Consider the following 25,870-nt stretch of genomic DNA (forward strand, 5'->3'; position numbering starts at 1 on the left):
AACCGACACACCTGCAATTCAGGAGCTGCAAGCAGAGAGCAGGAATGAATTTGTCCCCCGTTTAAATATTTGAAGATCATAACATTCCACAATTGCAATAGGCGAACTATTCCACATTTTAGTTGCAGCCAAGACAAAACTCCTAGCAAGCTGGTCGACAGGTATCTCGATACAGATTTGTAATCTGAAGGCCGTATTTTGTGTTTGAAGTGCCCGGCGATTAAAATTTGGGGGGGTGGGCTGGTTTGGTGGCGGTGGTCATTTATGAAAGATGACAGGCGTGTTATTAACTATACTGAAATTTTAGATAGTCAAGTGAAATTGCAGATGGAAGGGTTTCAGATGATCTACTATTCATATGAGTTTCAGCTAAAAATTTCAATGTCTAAAGCGAAGTTGATGATGTACAAATTTTTCACAAAATTTTTTCAAAAATTGTTGAGATTTTTTGTCAATTGCTTTTGTTTTTATTTTTATGCTACCTATCAAACTGTCTTTGTTTACATAACGTTTTATCCCTAATGACTATATTCCAGTTCTATACAGACTAATTTATGATATAGGGTTTTAGACTTTTACCATGAACAGGGGTTATTTACTCACAATTTTTATTGGCATTCAGCTGAAGGCTTTTGGGACATACGCTCTTTAACACTATTACCTATAAAGAATATGCATGTATATATATACATATATATATGTATTTAATTATATATATGATTAAAATTAAAAATTTTGCGTGTGCTTTAATTAGCTGAAGCCTCAAGAAATATTTAAAAGACACGAGAGAGAGAGAGAGAGAGAGAGAGAGAGAGAGAGAGAGAGAGAGAGAGAGAGAGAGAGAGAAATTATCCAAGCAAACGCCGAGCCTAAAAACGTAAAGAGGACCAACTATCATCAAAATATGGGTACAAAAACGAACTGACTCGTAACTTACCAATAACAAGCTACACTCGCGATTATTATGGTAGCGTTTAGTTCATTAATTATCACTTGCACTTAAATCTCCCAGTTGAAAGCTTGTAATGAAAATGCATATTCCAACACAACGTTCCTGGAAAAACGAAGACGCAAATAATAAACTGAGAGAGAGAATTGACACCATGAAAATGGAGGAACGAAAAAGCTGCGTCAGTTTCCACGATTTCAACCTCTCTGAATTTTTTTTTTTTCTTTTCGATTCTCGTTTCCTGCTCTTTCCCCCATAACCGAAATACAAAAGAATGTTCCTTTCACTTTTTTAAAAAAGTTAGATGGCGACATCCTTGCGCCAGCAGAGTGCGCGGATGATCGACGAGGGACATTTCAAAACGGCGTCGATTTCGACACGGGACGACAGTCCGATGGCAAATATGCTAATTACGGCGGCCATTATAGATAATCGCCCGAAATTCTTCTCTCTCTCTCTCTCTCTCTTATCCCCAGTTTTACCTTTCCGAAGCGAACCCATCACCACCACCACCACCGCCGCCTCATCCACCCTTCATCCATTTTTCCGCCTCTCTCCACCACCCACCATTAGCCACATCCATCAGCGGATGCAGATTCCACACTCCAGCAAACAGTCGCATAAAGACACCCAACAGAACCTGACACTTTTGACAGTTAGTTAGAGGCTGAAAATCGAAATATTCTCCGCTATAAAATCTGCATATGTGCTGGGTAGGAGGTGTGTCAAGCGGGCGCGCGGCCTGTCAATACGGTTGACAGCCTGCTAGTCACTCGGAAATCAAATTTGTAACCGAGTTGACAGCGGGAGACAGGCGACCGAGGGAACCGCTCTGATTCCAACGCTTTTCATATTTCTATGATTTTTATCTGCGTGATTTAATGCAAGAGTCCTGTGCTGCTGCCGTTGCTGCTTTGGCTGCTGCTGCTGCTGTTGGTGCTGCTTTTGCTGTTGCTGTTGCTGTTGCGCGCTTAAGAGGGATTTTTATTCATGGCCGGCGAATCCTTTCACCCTTCCACTTGGCCGGCGGGGCTTATTGTTATTGCAATGTATTTTGCAAATTGAATGTGGTCGCGCTCCGTCCGCCCAAATGGGGAAAGCTTAGGACGGAGCGAGATTCACGGGGGGCGCTCTCTCCATAGAACGGGCGATCGGTCTTTAATTCTTCATTAATATTTAGAGAGGGCGAGGGGAAGGGGAAGGGGAAGGGGAAAGGGAAGGGGAAGGGGAAGGCTCCTTTCTCTCTCTCTCTCTCTCTCTCTCTCTCTCCACAACTCGCGTCCCGCAAATTGTTTTTCCACTTTTGGGCGACACTCAGGAGACTTTTCCCCCGTCTGCGTTTTGCATTTGCAAAGGGAATATCCAGCCCTGATTTATCGTTGCATAAGTTCCGGGCAACAGGTGGAATTGTTGCTCATTGTTGCCTTTTGATGCTTTCCACAGCGTCCTTGCATATTGGCTGCGGTTTCTGTCGGGTCTTGTAAATCCGACGGAGGGAGATTAATGCAATGACGCGAGCGAGTCAAAAACGCGTTTGCAATGACTCGAGAATTGAGTCATTCAGTTATTCCTGATCATTCGTGGTATAGACTAATATATATATATATATATATATATATATATATATATATATATATATATATATATATATATATATGTATTGGGAAGTCACTGTTTAGTCATGGGACAGAAGAAGTTGGAATATGGTTTATGACTTCACCCTTTAAAACAGATTCATCAGTTCACACACACAGACACTTATACACACACACACGCATATATATATATATATATATATATATATATATATATATATATATATATATATATACCGGTATATGTATATACTGAATGTGTGTGTATGTGTATACATATATATATATATATATTGTGTGTGTGTGTGTGTGTGTGGCAGACTGTCAGTCTTGTGGCCTTCTTTGATTGAAGGCGCAGAACAATAAACGTAAATATTCCTATACATGAAGGCTTCTGTACATGAAAATGATGGCTGGGGGCCTTCAACATCAAATATGACAATGCATCAAAACCAGAATGACAGGATCTTCTATGCAACTACGCGAACCAGTGCATGATAATCGCTATAACTTGAGAGCCAAATCGTTTTACGTTTCCTAACTTATCAGGAAATTTAAAATGCGTCAGTGAGGTTCACTGACTGAATTAAAATAATTTAAGCACGCAATATAGTCAATAACACGTTGATGTCACTCTGGAAATGAATGATTTCCAATACATCGAAGTATTTCAACTCTGACAGAACGGGTCGAGCTTAAAAACGCTGATTATAAAAACGATGATTTATGAACACAAATCTGTCCTTTTTCTCGATAATCTTTTCAAAAGCAAACGGAGAGAATTCCCAAGTGCTGACTAATATAAATACATACATGCATATATGCATAGTATATATATATATATATATATATATATATATATATATATATATATGTGTGTGTGTGTGTGTGCGTATCTGTGAGTATGTGGTCAGACAGACACAAACACACACACACACACACACACACACACACACACACATATATATATATATATATATATATATATATATATATATATATATATATATATGAATATATATATATATATATATATATATATATATATATATATATATATATATATATATACATATACATATAGCCTATATGTGTATATGCATGTATGTATTTAGTCAACACTGGGAATTCTTCTCTGCCAGTGACGAGACGGGAAAGATCATTTTTAGCTAATATTTTGGAAACTATTGTTAAATCTTCCATACCTCTCTTTTCCCCCTTTAATTCACTTTCTTAATCACTCTGCCATGCGATAGTTACTTGTTCACATTTCTTTTTATCATCCAGATAATGTGCTGCCGATTGTTGATCAATCTGTTTTATTGATATTTATTGATTCGTTTCGTTTTGTGCATAGGCGACGTCATCTCACTGAATTAACTGTTATTCAGAAAAATCATGAAACTGACAACTAATTATATTCTAAACATCACTCCACAGTCTTCGCTATGATTTTGAACACTTTGTGTCTAATCTCTCTATTCTCTATCTATGCTAATTTCTTGACAGCCAAATTAATAGTTCATTACAGGTGAAATTATCATAAAAAACAACAAGGAAAAAATGCTCCGCAGTTTCTTCGGCGCAATCGAGTTTTCTGTACAGCCGCTACAGCGTATAATCTAGGCCACCAAAAATAGATCTATCTTTCGGTGGTCTCGGTATGATGCTGTATGAGCCGTGACCCATGAAACTCTCAGCCGGCCATGGTGGCATGTCTATATCGTTGCCAGAAGCGCGATTGTGGCTAACTTTAACCTTATATCAAATAAAAAGTACTGAGGCTAGAAGGCTGCAACTTGGTGTGTTTGATGTTTGGAGGGTGGATGATCAACATACCAATTTGCTGCCCTCTAGCCTCAGTGGTTGTTAAGATCTGACGGCGGACCGAAAAAGTGCGGACAGACATAAGTGCGAACGGACAAATAAAGCCGGCACGATAGTTTTCTTTTAAGAAAACTAAAAATCAGCGCTTTAGTCACCTATTACCCATTTATTTGAGAATTCGTTCAACCAACTTCAAGTCGGCAAAAAAAAAAAAAAAAACAGAGGAAAGCCGAATGGCTGACGCGCCCATCAGCAGCAACGATGCCAGACTTGAAATATTTTGACCGGGTTTGACAGACCGTGGCTGAAATCATTTATGGCGACTGCATGCACAATGAAATCGAGGATGACACGCACTCCGTTTTTCTCCCAGATCGAGGTCTAAAGAATATTCTTTAGAATTTTCTTTAGAATAATTCTTAGACCTTGCCTCAGTCAACCAAAATCAAGGTGCTATGGGAGGAAAGCAGAGAATATTGGTCAACATGGTTGCGATTATGGTCTCGCAGCTGATGGTGGGTACTATTTTTATAATGCTTTGCCGTTTTAATATTTTCTCATTTTTACCTTCTTAATATTTTATAACTTTACATTCTTACAGTTTTATAATCCTTTACATTATTAGCATTTTATAACCTTTTACCTTCTTATTATTTTTTAATCATTCACTCTCTCAATACTTTATAATCTTTTACCTTCATACTATTTTAAAATCCTTCGCCCTTTTACTACTTCTATATCCTTTACTTTCCTACTAGTTCGTTTCATTCACTCTCTTGCTGTTTCATAATCCTTCACTTACCATTTTATAATCCTCCTTTACATCTTAATATTTCATTATATTTTACTCTCTCGCTAATTTATAATCCTTCACCTTCTTAATATTCTGTGACTTTTCACCTTCTTACGGCTTTATAATCCTTTCTTTTCCATTTTATTTTCCTTTCTTTTCTTACTGTGTTACAATCCTTTATTTGCTTAGTATTTCATAATCCTTACTTCGTAATGCTTCATAATCCTTTACCCTCTTACAACTTTATAATCCTTTACCTTCTCACTATTTCATAACCTTCCCTTTCTGTACGATTTTTCATAGAGCTTTGGTAGGTAAATAACTCTTTTTTACTTAGTTATTTAAATTTCTGAAAGACTGTAACTCTGCACAACCTTTATTCCGGAAAAAAGCTGTTTGACCAAAAAAAAAATCATTCCGGAAAAAAAGATGTTTGACAAAAAATCATCAATGCGGGAAAAAGATGTTTGAAAAAAAAATTCCGGAAAAAGCTGTTTGACATAAAAATCGTTCCGGAAAAAGCTGTTTGAAAAAAAATCTTTCCGTTAAATGCTGTTTAAAAAATTCCAAATAAGCTATTTAGAAAAATTATTCCAGAAAAAAAGCTGTTTGACAAAAAACATGCGGGGAAAAAAATGTTTTTTTCAACAGAGGGTAAGAGTATAAGACGATTTTTTTTATTCTGAATGCCCATTATGAGTTCCAAAAATGCCAGTAACGCATTTATTCTGCTTTATTTAAAAACCACAAGATCGAGGGACAGAGTGTATATTTCACAAACACTTTGGAGACATGACGTCTCCCCGTGTCTCCACTGAAGAGCGGAGACATCACGTCTCACCCACGTCTCCACTGGGGAGTGAAGAGCAGAGCTGACGAGGGGACGTGACGTCTCGACACTTTTTTGAAATATACTCTCTTCCTCGAGCTTTTCATTTTGATACTGGTTACAGTTCGATGCTGAACTGACGCTGTAATGCTTTCTTGAATAGGGAAATAAATTTGGGATTTGGATGTTGCCTTAGTTTGATTTTTAGAGCAACAAGAAAAAAAAAATATTGAACTATTTTTCGTCATATCGTCCCAAGTTTGACCAACTGGCGAAAGCCATTTTTCCCCCATTCTGAGAATATAGGCTTCACAGATTTTGACACTGTTCAGAGCTTCTCATTAGCTCATCTTCTGAGGAAGTTTTGTTGGAAAATGTGACAACGCAGACAGCTGAAATTTTGATACGTTATAGAGTGTCAAAAACAGATATTTTGATTGTAATACTAAAAAAAAAAAAAATAAAAAAATGGGATACGCCAATTCGTCAAAACAGGGACGATATGTTGTTATAATGATTACTGTTACTACATGAATAATTACTACAGGAATAATTACAGTTGGTAATTCTGAGCATCAAAATAGTTTCTTGTCATTTCTCTGTCCTACTATTTATTGACTCATCTCTGCCACCTTGGCCAATGTTTACATTTTTCCTGTGATTATAACGGACTTTGAAAGGCCAATGTTTACATTTTTCCTGTGATTATAACGGACTTTGAAAGGTTAGAAGGTATTAAATTTTTTATTTTAGGTTTCTCACTCATCGCCAACTAGTTCCACAACGGCGATGCTAATGAAAATTAATTAATGCATCGGAAAATTCTCGTCACCTTTTAAATGCAGGATGTAGAGTACATTAGCCTTTGCCAACCCCCCACCCCAAACTCCCCTTGGCAACCTCCCCCCAGGCAAAAAAAAAAAAGCTCGCAGGGACTATTATATCTCTTGCAGTACTCACAACAACAACAACAATAATAATAATAATAATAATAACAATAATAATAATAATAATAATAATAATAATAATAATAATAATAATAATGACTGAAGTACATACTGAAAATATTGCAAAAGTTTTTATCTCAGTCAGCTGCCTTACAACTAATATTTAGTTTTCTGCAAAAGAAAATTATTGAGATGGCTTTGTCTGTTATTCCGCACCTTTTCTGTCCGCCCTTAGATCTTAAAAACAACTGAGGATAGAGGGATGCAAATTAGTATGTTGGTCATCCACCCTCCAATCATCAAACATACCAAATTGCAGCCCTCTAGCCTCAGTAGTTTTTTTTATTTTATTTAAGGTTAAAGTTACCCATAATCGTGCGTCTGGCACCTTACAACAACACATGCCACCACGGCCGGCTAAGAGTTTCATGGGCCGTGGCGCATTTTTCACTTGTTTTAGTTGTATTATTAAATTTACGAATTTTAACCAACTGCACACCGCGTTTTTCTTAATATCAACAGAGTTTTAATCATGGCTGCCTAATTACCATCCAAAACCTTAAAAATTAGTTCTCGATTAATATGTGACTAACTATTAATATACATCAGTCATGGTCCGTAACTATTAATAAGTTGCTCAGAAGAAAAGGTAAAAAAAAAAAATCACTAAATAAATTGATATGCAAAACAGATCACGTAGTCTGCGATTTAATATATACGGGCGGCATAGAGTTCTTCAATTTCTAAATTCATATCTTTGATTACAGTTAAATACATTCAACACGTTCTAATTATTTTTGCAGGATCATAATTATAAAGTGAATTAGTAATTCCAGTAATGACTTACGTTGCTCGCAATCTTTCAGCGTATGGCAGCAGGCCGCTTAACTATTATTATTATTATTATTATTATTATTATTATTATTATTATTATTATTATTATTATTATTATTATTATTATTATATTATTTTCAAAACATGAATTTAACTCTTAACCAAAGATAAAAAATACAGTTTGTTTTTATATTTAGACGTCATACGCTAAAATTATTATTATTATTATTATTATTATTATTATTATTATTATTATTATTATTATTATTTTCAAAAGCTCAATTTAACTCTTAACCAACGATACAAAAATACAGTTTGCTTTTATATTTAGGCGTCATGTGTTAAAAGTTGTTGATATTATTATTATTATTATTATTATTATTATTATTATTATTATTATTATTATTATTATTATTATCAAGTGGTCACATTTAAGGTTGTTATTGACGAAGCCAGGGATGTTGACCTCGGTGATGATACGTAACAAGGTCTATCCATTATCAAGGTACTATTTCAGGTTATAATTAAAGAAGAATGCTGTCTTAATAATAATAATAATAATAATAATAATAATAATAATAATAATAATAGTAATCGCCCCAGGAATGACGTCCAATTTAACAGTGAGAAATAAACCTCTCATTTTGTTCTTTAATAACATCATAACAATCGGCTTTCCATTTTATAACAACATAAGGAGTCTTGGAGATTAATAATAATAATAATAATAATAATAATAATAATAATAATAATAATAATAATAATAATAATAATAATAATAATAATAATAATAATAATAATAATAATAATAATAATAATAATTTCTCAAAGTATGACGCTCATTTTAACAGTGAGAGACAAATCTCTCTTTGTTCTTTAATGACATCATACCAATCGGCTTTCCATTTTATAATAACATAAGGAGTCTTGGAGATAAATAATAATAATAATAATAATAATAATAATAATAATAATAATAATAATAATAATAATAACAATAATAATAATAATAATAATAATTTCTCAAAGTATGACGCTCATTTTAACAGTGAGAGACAAATCTCTCACTTTGTACTTTAATAACATCATAACAGTCGGCTTTCCATTTTATAACAACATAAGGAGTCTTGGAGATAAATAATAATAATATTCGCCCAAGGAATGACGTCCATTTTAACAGTGAGAAATAAACCTCTCATTTTGTTCTCTAATGACATCATAACAATCGGCTTTCCATTTTCATAACAGCGTAAGAACACCATAACACCATCTGAGTAGGAAAAAAACATGCCAATCTGCGTGAATAGCTGATAGCGTGATACATGTCCGGAATATGTATGAGTTTGAATCTCCTTAACCTATACAGGCGTCACGTTGCTTTTTGATATTTTTCTCTTGGAAATGTTACATTAACATAATTTAACGATATCCCGTGAGGATTACGTGGTTATTTAACTTTTTTTCGTTTCAACTTATTGGCCTTTTGACACCAGTTTAATCTTCAGAAAACTTGTCGTAGGAGAGATTTCTGAAAGCTCTATGGAAAAAGGGAATGATGTATATATTTATATATATATATATATATATATATATATATATATTATATATATATAATATATATATTTTATATAATATATATATATATATATTTATATAAGTGTGTGTGTATATATGTATATATATATATATATATATATATATATATATATATATATATATATATATATATATATATATATATATGTGTGTGTGTGTGTGTGTGTGTACAAAGATGAGAATATAATTTATCAGTATTTATCTAAGGAAAAATATTTCACCTACTGGAACATTTAATATTAAATTCGCCACGTTTAAATCGTTTACATTTGTACCACTCTAAAAATAATTCATTAAGCGTCAGTACAGAGAGAGAGAGAGAGAGAGAGAGAGAGAGAGAGAGAGAGAGAGAGAGAGAGAGAGAGAGAGAGAGAGAGAGAGAACTAACAAAAACACAGTCTAATGTGCCCCCACCCTGAATAATGAATAATTCTTGACCTTAACATCAGTCAATTTTTTTTTTTTTAATTTCACTCCATCCCAGTTCGAATTTCATCCTAAAGCTCTTGCATTAATCCAACGGCAGTCACTTATGCATTACGCGTCTTTCATAATTTTGGGTGGGGGAGACCACGGCGCCACCTCGCCCGCCCGACCCCCTAGGCCTGGGCGAGTTAGTTGACTGACGCACGACGGCCCACAGGCATAATTTGCGATGAATAAATATCATTTTGCATAATTGTGTTTGTCTGACACTGAGTGAAATGGAGCGCTTGTTTTGGCCCCGAAATGCAACGCTGATAAATCAAGCTTTGTGTGTGTGTGTGTGTGTGTGTGTTTGTGTTTGTGTTTGTGTGTGTGTGTGTGTGCGTATGTGTGCGTGTGTGTGTTTTAGCGCGGGGTCAAATCTGATCGACGTCTTGCTGTGACATTTATCAATATATAAATATTTATTGTTGTGTTCTTCACAGTTACTGTAGTATATAAATAGAAATTATTCTTCAGATATTATTCGATGGTAATTCTTTGCTATGTTTATTTAACTTTTTTATTAAGAAAGATTATTTGATGCATAGTAAGAATCCTAAATATCTATTTCCTGGAGTGAAATAATAATTTTAAAGTAGCTAAACACCTTTCATCTATTTTTTACTCTTATTTGAGAATCTAAACATGTTATAAAATGCCTTTCACAACACTAGAACTTCATGAAATAAATTTTTCCTTTCATTTCAACTGCCCGTCAGATCACGCTTTCACACGCTTGTGAAAACTTGGGTGACTTTTTCTTGCTTACATAGTGCCTTACTTCTACGATTTATTTTTTTTATTTTTATTATTTTATCTTGCTGCTCTCACTATTACTCATAAACAAGGCTGAAACTGAACATAAGTAAGGAAGGGAGAGGTTGAACCTCATTACAAAATTCGACGCTTAAAATCTTGTAACACGCATTCGCGAAGGATGGCACGAGTGGCAGTGAGTCACAATGGGGCCTGAGAGGGCAAAAGGGTGTGTATGTGCGAAATGGTAATCACAATAACACGATGGGAGACAATATCGAAATGAAATTGACTTACATATCCTCAGACATTTTCATCCAGTCGATCAGTCCAAACCCTAAGACTTCCACAGTTCAACATTCGTTTGAAAACAAATCCCACAAGATCTGCTCAGCTCAACATTCGTTCGGAGGCAGATTGCGTAAGATCTCCACAGCTCATCATTCGTTTGAAACCAGAACTCAAAAGATTTCTTTACTTCATTATTCGTTTGAAAACACATCCCACAGGATCTGCTCAGCTCAACATTCGTTTGGAGGCAGAGTCCGTAAGATCTCCACAGCTCATCATTCGTTTGAAATCAGAACTCAAAAGATTTCTTTAGTTCATTATTCGTTTGAAATCAGACCCAATAAGATTTCCTCAGTTCACCATTCGTTTGAAACCAGAGCCCAAAAGATTTCATCAGCTCATCATTCGTTTGAAAGTAGAACTCAAAAGATTTCCTGTCTATCATTCGTTTGAAATCAGACCCAATAAGATATCCTCAGTTCATCATTCGCTTGAAACTAGATCCCGTAAGATTTCCTCAGCTCAAAATCCGTTTGGAAACAGACTTTCTAAGATCTCTTCAGCTCATATTCCTTTGAAACCAAACCCCATGAAATTTGCCCCTTTCATCATTCATTTGAAAGCAGATCCAGTTTGACTCCTTAAGCTCATCTTCCATTTGAGCCACTGGGGTGGGGACTGTGGGTTGTGGGGACTGTGGGTTGTGGGGGGGATCTGATGCTCCGTCTAGCAACCCTAGCCTTTGTGAGGAAGTTAATACTCCTCTTCTTCTTGGAAACTTTTACATCTTTGAGGATGCAAATTCGTGTTCATCTTGAATTGATGAAAAGGATTGCTAATGCCACGTAATTGCCCGCGTCTTTGTGTGAATTTATATACAGTGAGGTTATTGCAGTACCGTCTTTGTACAGACGTACACATATATTACAATATTAAGTTTGTTTTATTTCATATAAGAAGCTTTTGTTTCATCTTATTCAAAAGAGTCACGCCCATGAATCATGCTGGTTTTATGGTTGAGGAGAGAGAGAGAGAGAGAGAGAGAGAGAGAGAGAGAGAGAGAGAGAGAGAGAGAGAAACATTTTTAAGATCAGTCCTCAGACTGGCTGATATAACTGATACTATAATTGATTCTAAAGTCAACAGCAAATATCAGGTAGAAGTGGATGAAACCCATCATTGCTAAAAATCAAACAGTTGGAATGAATGATCTATGAAACTTTAAAGTTATGAAAATTAAACTAAATGGTCACACATTCCTACAATCCATACAAATACACCTATATATATAATTATATTATATATAAACATATAGATACTGTATATATTATTATATATATATATATATATATATTATATATATATATATATATATATATATATAAATATAAATATATATATACCTATATATTGTATGTATATATATATATATATATATATATATATATATATATATATATATATATATATATATATATATATATATATATATATATATACACAAACACGCCTATATAATTATGTATAATATATATTTACACAATTCACTGCCTTCTATTTTTAAGCCCAATAACAACATACCCTTGTCTACTGTCGCAAATTAGGCTAAATGTACTTAGCCAAAAGTATTTTAACCAAATACTGAACAATTTGCATTTTATTTACTCACCACACCGAACTTGCTGATAACGAAGAACTGAAAAAAGAAAACAAGAAACCTAAATTAGAAAAGTTGTTTACTAATATAAGCTGAAAATCTTTCAAAAATTCAGGAACTAACTAGGTTAATGTTGTAACTGATACAGATTGATTGGCATACTATAAACCGGCGTTTCAATAGCTGTGGTCACCTGTGGCGGAAATAATATAGTTAATTTGTATGAACAGGAAAAATCCTGATATGGTTTTCGTGTTAAATATTTTTCGGAAATTCCATATACAGTAGTAGAGGGCGCTAATAAAGTTTATGTAAATGTATGATTACCATTTCAAGACCCCACAAAAGCCCATCTGAGCTTTCATACTAACTATACAAGCCAACAGATAACATTTACAAAATTCATATATACCAACAGATACCATTCATGCATTCCATACCCACTGAGAGATAACCTTTATAAGCACATACTGTTCAGTAACCTTTACAAGCACATACTGTTGAGTAACCTTTATAAGCACATATTGTTGAGTAACCTTTATAAGCACACACTGTTAGGTAACCTATATAAGCACATACTGTTGAGTAACCTATATAAGCACATACTGTTAAGTAACCTTTATAAGCACACACTGTGAAGTAACCTTTCTAAGCACATACTGTTAAGTAACCTATATAAGCACATACTGTTAAGTAACCTTTCTAAGCACATACCGTTAAGTAACCTTTCTAAGCACATACTGTTGAGTAACCTTTAATAAGCACACACTATTGAGTAACATTTATAAGCACATACTGTTAAGTAACCTTTATAAGCCCATACTGTTGAGTAACCTTTATAAGTACATACTGTTGAGTAACCTTTATAAGCACATACTGTTGAGTAACCTTTATAAGCACATGCTGTTAAGTAACCTTCACAAGCCCATACTGTTGAGTAACCTTTATAAGCACATGCTGTTGAGTAACCTTTATAAGCACATGCTGTTAAGTAACCTTTATAAGCACACACTGCTAAGTAACCTTTATAAGCACATGCTGTTAAGTAACCTTTATAAGCACATGCTGTTAAGTAACCTTTATAAGCACACACTGCTAAGTAACCTTTATAAGCACATGCTGTTAAGTAACCTTTATAAGCACATACTGTTAAGTAACCTTTATAAGCACACACTGCTAAGTAACCTTTATAAGCACATGCTGTTGAGTAACCTTTATAAGCACATGCTGTTAAGTAACCTTTATAAGCACACACTACTAAGTAACCTTTATAAGCACATGCCGTTAAGTAACCTTTATAAGCACATGCTGTTAAGTAACCTTTATAAGCACATGCTGTTAAGTAACCTTTATAAGCACACACTGCTAAGTAACCTTTATAAGCACATGCTGTTAAGTAACCTTTATAAGCACATACTGTTGAGTAACCTTTATAAGCACACACTGCTAAGTAACCTTTATAAGCACATGCTGTTGAGTAACCTTTATAAGCACATGCTGTTAGGTAACCTTTATAAGCACACACTGCTAAGTAACCTTTATAAGCACATGCTGTTAAGTAACCTTTATAAGCATATGCTGTTAAGTAACCTTTATAAGCACACACTGCTAAGTAACCTTTATAAGCACATGCTGTTAAGTAACCTTTATAAGCATATACTGTTGAGTAACCTTTATAAGCACACACTGCCAAGTAACTTTTATAAGCACACACTGCTAAATAACCTTTATAAGCACATGCTGTTAAGTAACCTTTATAAGCACACACTGCTAAATAACCTTTATAAGCACATGCTGTTAAGTAACCTTTATAAGCACATACTGTTGAGTAACCTTTATAAGCACACACTGCTAAGTAACCCTTATAAGCATGCATGCTGTTGAGTAAACTTATAAGCACATGCTGTTAAAGTAACCTTATAAGCACACATTGCTAAGTAACCTTTATAAGCACATGCTGTTAAGTAACCTTTATAAGCACATGCTGTTAAGTAACCTTTATAAGCACACACTGCTAAGTAACCTTTATAAGCACATGCTGTTAAGTAACCTTTATAAGCCCATACTGTTGAGTAACCTTTATAAGCGCATACTGTTGAGTAACCTTTATAAGCACATACTGTTAAGTAACCTTTATAAGCACATACTGTTAAATAACATTCATACAATCCACACATGCCAATAAAAATATTCATAAGATCCATGTATACCAAAAGATGAAGTTCATACAGACTATACATACCAATATGATAAACATAAGGTTTCTACTTTCTGTTCAATAACATCAGTGCAATCCATACTTACCAGAGGATAACATCCCTATAATTCATTCAGGCCAATAGATAAAATTCATAAAATTCAGAGATAACATTTACGCAATATATACGTGCTAGCAGATAAAATTCATACATTTATACAGATAACATGGATAACACTGATGAAATACATCGATGCCAACAGATAAAATTCATACATTCAAATACATAGTATAGATAACTTTGATGCAATACATACACGCCAACTGATAAAATTCTTACAATAAAGTAGATAACACTGACAATTTAGATAACATTGATGCAATCAATACATGTAAGTAGATAAAATTCATAAAGTCTATACACGCCAAAAAATACTTCGACGAATATAAAACAACAGACTGTATGAATGTATACGATAAATTCCAATAAATACTTCGACGAAAATAAACCAACAGATTGTATGAATGTATAAGATAACTTCCAATAAATATTTCGACGAAAATAAACCGACAGACTGTATGAATGTATAAGATAAATTCAAATAAATACTTCAACGAATATAAACCGACAGACTGTATGAATATATAAGATAAATTCCAATAAACACTTCGACGAATATAAACCAACAGATTGTATGAATGTATAAGATAAATTCCAATTAATACTACGACGAATATAAACCGACAGACTGTATGAATGTATATAAGATAAATTCCAATAAACACTTCGACGAATATAAACCAACAGACTGTATGAATGTATAAGATAAATTCCAATAAATACTTCGACGAATATAAACCGACAGACTGTATGCATGTATGATAAATTCCAATAAATACTTCGACGAATATAAACCGACAGACTGTATGAATGTATATGATAAATTCCAATAAATACTTCGACGAATATAAACCAACAGACTGTATGCATGTATAGGATAAATTCCAATAAATACTTCGACGAATATAAACCGACAGACTGTATGAATGTATAAGATAAATTCCAATAAACACATCGGCGAATATAAACCAACAGTGTATGAACGTATAAGATAAATTCCAATAAATACTTCGACGCAAATAAACCAAGAGGCTGTATGAACGTATAAGATAAGGTAACATGTGACGAAATAAATCGTAGACTTTTTATATACAAATGAACGATAACAAATGCTTTAAGAGATGCTGATGACGTAAGAGCCACTGAAACGTCCAGGTTGCTCAAGATAAGAAAATTCATAAACATATGACGACGTAAACTAAGTGAAGGGCGACAAAGATACCGATGAAGGGGAGAGAGAGAGAGAGAGAGAGAGAGAGAGAGAGAGAGAGAGAGAGAGAGACTTTCTAGCACTTCGTCCATTCATTTTGGTTTTTTCGATGTTTAGGATACTTAAGAACGTAGGCCTATTCTCAAATAATGATTCGACACCAAACCTTATGCATTTCACATTGATAAATATCTCTTTTTATTCACCTAGAGAGAGAGAGAGAGAGAGAGAGAGAGAGAGAGAGAGAGAGAGAGAGACTTTCTAGCACTTCGTTCATTTATTTTGGCTTTTCCGATGTTTAGGATACTTATGAAGATATTAGACCTATGTTCAAATGATGATTCAGTTGTTTCTGACACCATATGAGACACCAAACCTATACAGCTCACATACAGAGAGAGAGAGAGAGAGAGAGAGAGAGAGAGAGAGAGAGAGAGAGAGAGAGAGAGAGAGAGAAGGGCAACATTTGGCGACAGGCAGCGAGACAAATATACGAACTGACAATCACTGGCAGGTTCATGGCTGTTGATGAGCTGATAGGCATGAGAACTACATCGTAAACCCGCAGCTCTTCAGGCATCCATAGAAGCGGAGGCAGATAAACCAAGTTTGAGGAGTTCTCAGAAACGAGAGAGAGAGAGAGAGAGAGAGAGAGAGAGAGAGAGAGAGAGAGAGAGAGAGAGAGAGACTTCATACCACTTAGTTCATTCGTTGTGATGTTTAGCAGTTCAGGAGGCAGTATTAACACATTAGACCCATATTCAAATGATGATTCGGTTCAGTGCTTCGACACCATTAAAGATGCCATATGGAATCTATACTGATATATAACTCTTCTTATTTACTTGCAGAGAGAGAGAGAGAGAGAGAGAGAGAGAGAGAGAGAGAGAGAGAGAGAGAGAGAGAGAGACTCTTAAACGAACCTTTTCCTTTCGTTGTGGTGTTTTTGTAGTTTAGGAAACATTGACAACATATTAGACCGATGTTCAAATGAAGGATTCGGTTCGGTGTTTCGACACCATTTACGACACAAGTACCGTATGGATTTCATATTGAAAAATACTTCTCATTTACTTGCTTCGTTCATTTGTTTTGGTGTTTTCGCTGCATAGAAAACAAAATAACGTATTAAACCAATGTTCAAATGATGATTCGGTTCGGTGTTTCGACACCAAATGAGGCACCAAACCAAATGGATTTCACATGATAAATAAATCTTTGTATTTGCTTGTGTGTGAGAGAGAGAGAGAGAGAGAGAGAGAGAGAGAGAGAGAGATAGGAGGGAAGCGGTATCGGTGGCGCTGGAGTGTTTGCGCTGTGATGGAGAGACAGGCATAGGAGCATAGGACAACCTATAAAGATGGGTTTTATAAGACTATCCCCCCTTGAATACAGGTATTATCTATTTTCACTCATTCACACATAACTGTCTCGTAGCCCCATAATTTATGGGCTATCATGCGCCATCCCCAGCAGGGTTATGGTGCGAAATAGCGATCATAACGGCGATATAAACGTGATATAAGCGCGATATAAACATCCCGGCCCGGCAGGGGAGCTCCGAAGCGCCTCGGTATGAAGTCGTCTCGGGGCGACTCCCGCCGCCATAAATATCAGCTTTATATTATTGTATTTTTTTTCGTGCGTAGTATTTCATATTGCGAGACAATTATGTTGATAACGCTGGCAAAACATGGCCGATGTTTCCCGATGAGTAAGTCTCTTTCTCTCCTCTCTCTTTTTCTTTCTCTTTCTTTCGCCCCCGCTTTCTCTCCCTGTTTTCCGTGTGGTGTTTTTTCTCTCCCGCGACCCTCGGTCGATAAACGATCTTGCTTTCGCCATACTTTCGTATCTGGATGGCAATGTTGATTAAATTTCTTCTGAAAGAGAGAGAGAGAGAGAGAGAGAGAGAGAGAGAGAGAGAGAGAGAGACTTAAGGGAAAGAGGTAGAGACTATGTTGTCCTTGAGAGAGAGAGAGAGAGAGAAAGTGAGAGAGAGAAAGCTACAATTGTCTCCGACAGAGAGAGAGAGAGAGAGAGAGAGAGAGAGAGAGAGAGAGAGAGACTGCCTCATACATCATTCACTACAGAATGAACAAGTAGAGGAACGTTGCCTTAAATTTATAAACTATCGGTTGACAATATCTCTCTCTCTCTCTCTCTCTCTCTCTCTCTCTCTCTCTCCCCTGGCCTCCTCATGGCCGAGCGACCGTCCGACCGCCCCATTTGCGTCCGTCCCGCTGTGGAAGGTAGTGAAAGATATACAGAATATACGATGCGCATATATGGACCCTTCGTTGCCTAAATCGCGCTACGTACCCGAGATCAATTAAGATATATTTCACGTGCGCTGAGGTACTTGGGCGAGAATTACCCTTGGCAGGGAGCTGCTGGTTGGTGTTGATAGTCAGCAGCCTCCATACGAGAGAGAGAGAGAGAGAGAGAGAGAGAGAGAGAGAGAGAGAGAGAGACGGCGGGTGGGGGCCACCAACCAAAGGGACTAACAGACATAGAAGAAGGAAAAGAAAGTGGGTAACAAAAATTTGAAATTTGAGAGAGAGAGAGAGAGAAGAGAGAGAGAGAGAGAGAGAGAGAGAGAGAGAGAGAGAGAGAGAGAGAATATGATGTTTTTGCATGGGAGAGGAATGGAAGATGGAGGGACTGTTGCGAAGTTGTCTCTGAGAGAGAGAGAGAGAGAGAGAGAGAGAGAGAGAGAGAGAGAGAGAGAGATGTATCGTTTTTGGGAGGGAGAGGGATGAAGATAGAGACTACTATAAAGATGTCTCTGAGAGAGAGAGAGAGAGAGAGAGAGAGAGAGAGAGAGAGAGAGAGAGAGAGAGAATTTTTGTGAATTTCCGTCTCTGAGGAGAGACAGACAGACAAACATACAATCAGTTTTTTATACCTTTTACCTAAAAAGTTCATTGTACAATTATACATTGGTCTACAATTACAATATTACATTGGAATTCTAAACAGTCAGCAGCGGTTTAGCAAATCACTCTAATTATGCTTAGATATCCCGCATCTCTGCCACAGCGTCGCTTAGTTAGTTTTTTTTTTATCTTTTATTTAAAAATGTTCACGTACAATATTCGTTAAGTCTACAATTACAATATTACATTGGAATCTAAACAATCTATAGTAGGTTAGAGAACCAATTTAATTGTGGTTAGAGATCTAAGCATCTCCTACACAACTACGCTTAGAAGTCAGTTTTTTATCATTTATTTAAAAACGTTCAGCACAACATACATCAAGTCTGCAACTGCAACATTGCATTCGAATTCTAAACAGTCAGCAGTGGCTTAGAAAACCATTCTAATTTTGCTAAGAGATGTAGCATCTCCTTCACAGCCTTAGCTTAGACGTCAGACCTCCCAAAATTGGGCAGAGGCAGGCGTTAGCAATTCAGATCAAGCTAAACAATGAGCCGGGTATCAGGCCTAGTCATCTCGAATTGCTTCATCTCGGGCCATTACTAAGCGACGGTAAAAGTCGTATGGTCGTATAGCATTGCCTTAATGGTCGTCTGGGCATTAGCGGTAATTCGTACGGCGCAGGCGCCGTCAGTTACGAATATCCCGCTAATGAAGAATGGCTAGAGAATTCGTTCTCTCTTGGCCTATAAATCGTGGGAGAATTTAGGCCGGGTGCCGCCAGCACCCGGGTCTCGTCGGAGTGATGCCCGGGTTCATTTATGGGAATGAAGGAGAATTTATGGGCACTATTCATTGAATCGCCCAGGGATCGTTTACGGGCAATGCAGGAGCCAAAGTTTTAATTTTATAGTTATGTTAGAATGGTGGCACCTGCTTGGCACCGCAGGAAAAATTAGGTGCAGGTGGTCTGTTTTCTTATATATTATATATATATATATATATATATATATATATATATATATATATATATATATATATATATATATATATATATATATAGAATCAGATGCACCACAGGGAAAATGAACACACAGTGCTGGTCCTGACCGGTTTCGACTTTATATCAAGACATTTCCAGGTGTATAAAACGAAACCAGTCAGGATTTACACCCAGTGTTTCATTTTCCCTATGCTACATGTGAATATAGAAATCGGGTGAATGTGATTATAGTTATATATACATATGTATATATACTGTATATATATACATATATATATACACACATACATATATCTCTCACGATGACAGTTTGAAGCAAAATATTTACCCTCCGGGAATTTCATCATCAATCTTGGTGCTTCAAACCTGTTTCGAGAAATTCTCAAGGAATTACGACTTACCTGAAATTTAATACTTATTCAAACGTGTAAAAATGCATGAGGATTTACAGTAATGAACTACATCAAATATAAAGCTTCGGTAAGGCGTCAGATCAGGAATATGACACGTACGGACGTAAGCATTATTAGTCACTTAAATCCTCAATGATACGTTTTGGTTTATTGAAGATGTAATCATGAAGCATTAAAAGCCACATATTCATTTCCACCAAATGTCACTTTAAGACAAAATTGAAATAACATCAGTCACAGAGATTATTTTATATTTAATTTTGTTTCATTAAAAATCATAAAAGGACCCATATTTTTAAATTCACCTTGTTTCATTACAAAATATCAGTGGGGACCCGTATTTTAATTCAATTTTGTTTCTTACAAAAAAATCAGTGCTGGACCATATTTTAAATTCAATTTTGTTTTTACAAAAAAATATCAGTGCTTAACTCGTATTTTAAATTCAATTTTGTTTCATTATAAAAATATCAGTGCTGCACCCGTATTTTAAATTCAATTCTGTTTCATTACAAAAAATATCAGTGCTCGACCCGTATTTTAAATTCAATTTTGTTTCATTACGAAAAAATATCAGTGCTGGACCCGTATTTTTAATTTAATTTTGTTTCATTACAAAAATATCAATAGGTGAACCCGTATTTTAAATTCAATATTGTTTCATTACAAAAGTATATATATATATATATATATATATATATATATATATAAATATATATATATATATATATATATATATATATATATATATATATATATATATATATATATATATATATATATTATATATATATATATATATATATATATATATATATTATATATATATATATATATATATATATATATATATATATATATATATATATATATATATATATATATATATATATATATATATATATATATATATATATATATATATATATATATATATAAAATATCAGTACTGGAATATGTAAATTCATTCATTATATGTGTAGGTTTATTGGACATGTAATTAAGAGCAGAAACGGCCATTTATTAATTTGTCTTCATCAAACGTCACTCTTAGAAATATCTGAAATAACATTAGCCAAATTTATTTTCTTCTTTTCTATTTTGTTTTATTACATGGGATATCAGTGCTGTGCCCGTATAGAGGTTCAGTCATTAAATCAATTTTTCGGCTCAGTCCTGTATGTTAGAAACATGATCAAGTACAGGACGCGTACAAGACTCTCCCTGGCATAATTCTAATATAATCTGAACCATGAAAATTACCTAAGAAATAAAATGTACATTTGTTAAATAAATGGATCATTTCATAAGTCACTAATAACAACAAATTATTCTTATATTGAAAGATAAGTATTGCAAAACAACGGAAGTTCAAGTGAAGGTCCACGTACAATTTTTCCTTAAATTTTAGGGATTTGCGTAACAAGAAACGAATTTTCTGTACAGCGTACAATGAAACTCTCAGCCGCGGCCTATGAAACTATCAGCCACGGCCCGGTGGTGGCATGTGTTGTTGGCACCTATAGCGGTGCCATACGCACGATCATGGGTAAATTTAACCTTAAATAGAATAAAAACTACTGATGCTAGAGGGCTGCAATTTGGTATGTTTGATGACTGGAGGGTGGATAATCAGTATAAAAATTTGCAGCCCTCTACCCTCAGCAATTTTTAAGATATGAGGGCGGACAGCAAAAATGCGGACGGACAGACAAAAAGCCGTCTCAATAGTTTTCTTTTACGGAAAAATAAAGGCTAAGCCTTCAGGTTAACCCTACCAAAAAGCTTCGAAGTCTGGACGAAAACCTGATGTAGAAAAAGACTGATAATACATCAACTTTGTTGTATGAAGAACCTTTGGAGCTTACCGGACAATTTACCATAAGTTAATGTAAAGACGACGTTATGCTTTTGTTATCAAATATGCCTCGCTGTCGAACTTCTCAGTTCCAGAGGTCCTTTATCCCTCCCACCACTGGACTGTGGACCAGCCTCCCAGAGGATGTCGTGCAATGGAACTTCAAAAGTTCAAGCGAAAATGCAATGCATTACTACCCTAGTACTATTCTTCTTGCATCTGGATACATTTTTATCTATTTATTTATTTGTTAATTTATTTTCTTTCTTTTTTAAGAAGTGGTATATCTTCTTTCTGTATTTCCCTTTACTTCCTCTTACTTCTTCCTAATGAATACCATATTTTCTGGAAGCTTGAATTTCAAGTCAATGGCCCCTTTGGACTTGTTCCATATGAATAGGCTTCATCTACTGAATAATAATAATAATAATAATAATAATAATAATAATAATAATAATAATAATAATAATAATAATAATAATAATAATAATTATAATAATAATAATAATGGCGGAATTAGATAAAAAAATTTTGGTATTTGTGAAAATAAAAGTATAAATTGTCTCCCGTCTCGGTGCTGCTCCTATGAACAAGATCTTGTGCTGGCATAAGGCTGGCTTTTAAGACAACAAATAACAGCAACAACAAAGTTGTGTCCTGAGGATCTTATATAAAAAAAATTGAGTATTTTAATCTTGTACTTATCTGGACACCTCAACAAGAAGTTGTAGAAGGCTCCTAATAATTTAGCAGTCAGAAGTAATAATAATAATAATAATAATAATAATAATAATAATAATAATAATAATAATAATAACAATAATATTAATAATATTATCTTTATTGTTGTTATTATTGTTAAAAAAATAAAGATATTATTTTTTTTTCTGACTGCAAAATTTTGGAGCCTTTTACAACTTGTTATCGAGGTGTCCAGATAAGTAGAATATTGAGACACTCAACTTCTCTTTTTTTTTTGGTATTTTTATTGTTAAGAAAACTAAAAATGCCAAAAACAACAACAACAACAACAATAATAATAATAATAATAATAATAATAATAATAATAATAATAATAATAATAATAAAACGTTTCTTCCTGTTAACGTAACGAATTGACGAAATAGCAGACAATCGATCAACAACCAACACAACAACGACAATAATAATAATTATAATAATAATAATAATAATAATAATAATATAATAATAATAATAATAAGCGTTCTCCTGTCAACGTAATAAACTGACGAAATAGCAGACAATCGATCAACAACAAACACAGCAACGGCAATAATAATAATAATAATAATAATAATAATAATAATAATAATAATAATAATAATAATAATACGCGTCCTCCTGTCTACGTAACAAACTGACGAAAAAGCAGACAATCAATCAACAACAACAACAACAACAACAACAACAACAACAATAATAATAATAATAATAATAATAATAATAATAATAATAATAATAATAATAATAATACCTTTCTTCCTGTTAACGCAACAAATTGACGAAATAGCAAACTACTGATCAACAACAACAACAACAACAACAACAACAACAATAATAATAATAATAATAATAATAATAATAATAATAATAATAATAATAATAATAATTTTCTTCCTGTCAACGTAACGAACCGACGAAATAGAAGACAATCGATCAGGACACTTACCACGTCTGAACTCATCATTCAAGGAATGCGGACTTGTCTTCGTATAGTCTTCTTCACTAATGGCACAGCAGAAGTAAGAGGAAGAAGAAGAGTGTTTGCTACGACGAAGAAACTTAAATTTGGGATACTGTTTGTATTTATTTTTGTAATGAGTTTTTAAGGGTCATCTGAGTCTCAATTATTACTTGAAATAAAATAACGCTCTGTATTGTTCCAAATATTATCCTGGTTATTAATATATATATATATATATATATATATATATATATATATATATATATATATATATATATATATATATATAATATATATAAAATAATTGCATACATATATATAATGTATATTTATTATATATATATATATATATAATATATACGTGTATATATATATGTATAAGGTGACAAGTCCTTCACTTCAGGATCTATAAAAACCTATAAATAGGTGAGGGCCCATCGTTCGGGGCGCATTCAATCCCATTGTGACCTTCCCGCCTGGCAGCCCCAAGTACCAATTGTATGCTAAACAGGTGAATAATTAGCATTGTTCAAAGGTTTTGTCAATGCAAGTGTAAGATATCAGGAGGGAATCCCGCTGTCAGTTTGGGACACGTGAATTTGTTTACAGAAACTGATCGTTCATTTTGGAATTTGCGAACGTTCAATTTCGGTAATTTTTTATGACATGTTATCGTCACAGACAGTGACAACGAATATTTTTGAACTTTCGGAAGTTTATTATTAGTTTTCTGTGAAAGAAAACTATTGTGCCGGCTTTGTCTGTCCGTCCGCACTTTATTCTGTCCGCCCTCAGATCTTAAAAACTACTAAGGCTAGAGGGCTGCAAATTGGTATCTGGATCATCCACCCTCCAATCAACAAACGTATCAAATTGCATCTCTCTAGCCTCGGTAGTTTTTAATTTATTTAAGGTTAAAGTTAGCCATAATCGCGCTTCTGGCAACGATATAGGATAGGCCACCACCGGGCCATGGTTAATGTTTCATGGGCCGCGGTTCACACCGCATTATACCGAGAGCACCGAAGGACAGATCTATTTTTGGTGGCCTTTATTATACGCTGTAGCGGCTGTACAGAAAACTCGATTTACTTGTTTTCTAATGTTTTAGGACCTATTATTATTACAGATAGTAACATTACAATAAATATTTTAAAGGAAGCTGTCTCCGATATTGACTTGATTTCGCTATGGCACTTTCTGCCATTCAGAGCTTAAGACAGTGAAAAGAGGGAAGTTGGAGGGGTTGGACAGGAAATAAATGACCTGTTATTGTTATGTATGGTGACAATATAATACATATTTTAAAAGAAACTGCTTCCGTTGTTGATTTAAATTTCATCATATTTAGGCTACTACGCCAAGCACTTGGGGGATTTTCGGCCATTCATCCCTTCTTAAAAGTGTATATAATATATATATGTATAATACATAGGCTAATATATATATATATATAAAGAAAGATATATATATATATATATATATATATATATATATATATATATATATATATATATATATATATATATACATTCACTCACATAACATTCAACAAAACAAGCATCATACCTATAATAATGACATAACCAGAAACTCTCTGATAAAACGCAACATTCAAAACATGCTGTGCATTACTAACAAAACACCATCGCAACAAATGAAGCAAACAAGGTCACCTCCATCCGGTTTGCAAACAAGATGATGATGACGAAAGATAGTGTACGCAAATATTTTCCTTGACAGACAATTACGTCAGTGTTTGCACAAGTTATTGTAATTTGGACGGCGATGCGAGGTGGTCACTCCCTCCGCCACTCATTACTGTCGGCGGAGTAGCATTTAACTAGTATTTTCATTTTCTTCTTTTTTTTTGGGGTGGGTCTCTGTCGTTATTTTCGTGTTGCTCCTTTGATGGATTGTCTGTATCAAACCCCGCTATCTC

Source organism: Macrobrachium rosenbergii, chromosome 21, assembly GCF_040412425.1.
Source record: "Macrobrachium rosenbergii isolate ZJJX-2024 chromosome 21, ASM4041242v1, whole genome shotgun sequence".
Lineage (NCBI taxonomy): Eukaryota > Metazoa > Arthropoda > Malacostraca > Decapoda > Palaemonidae > Macrobrachium > Macrobrachium rosenbergii.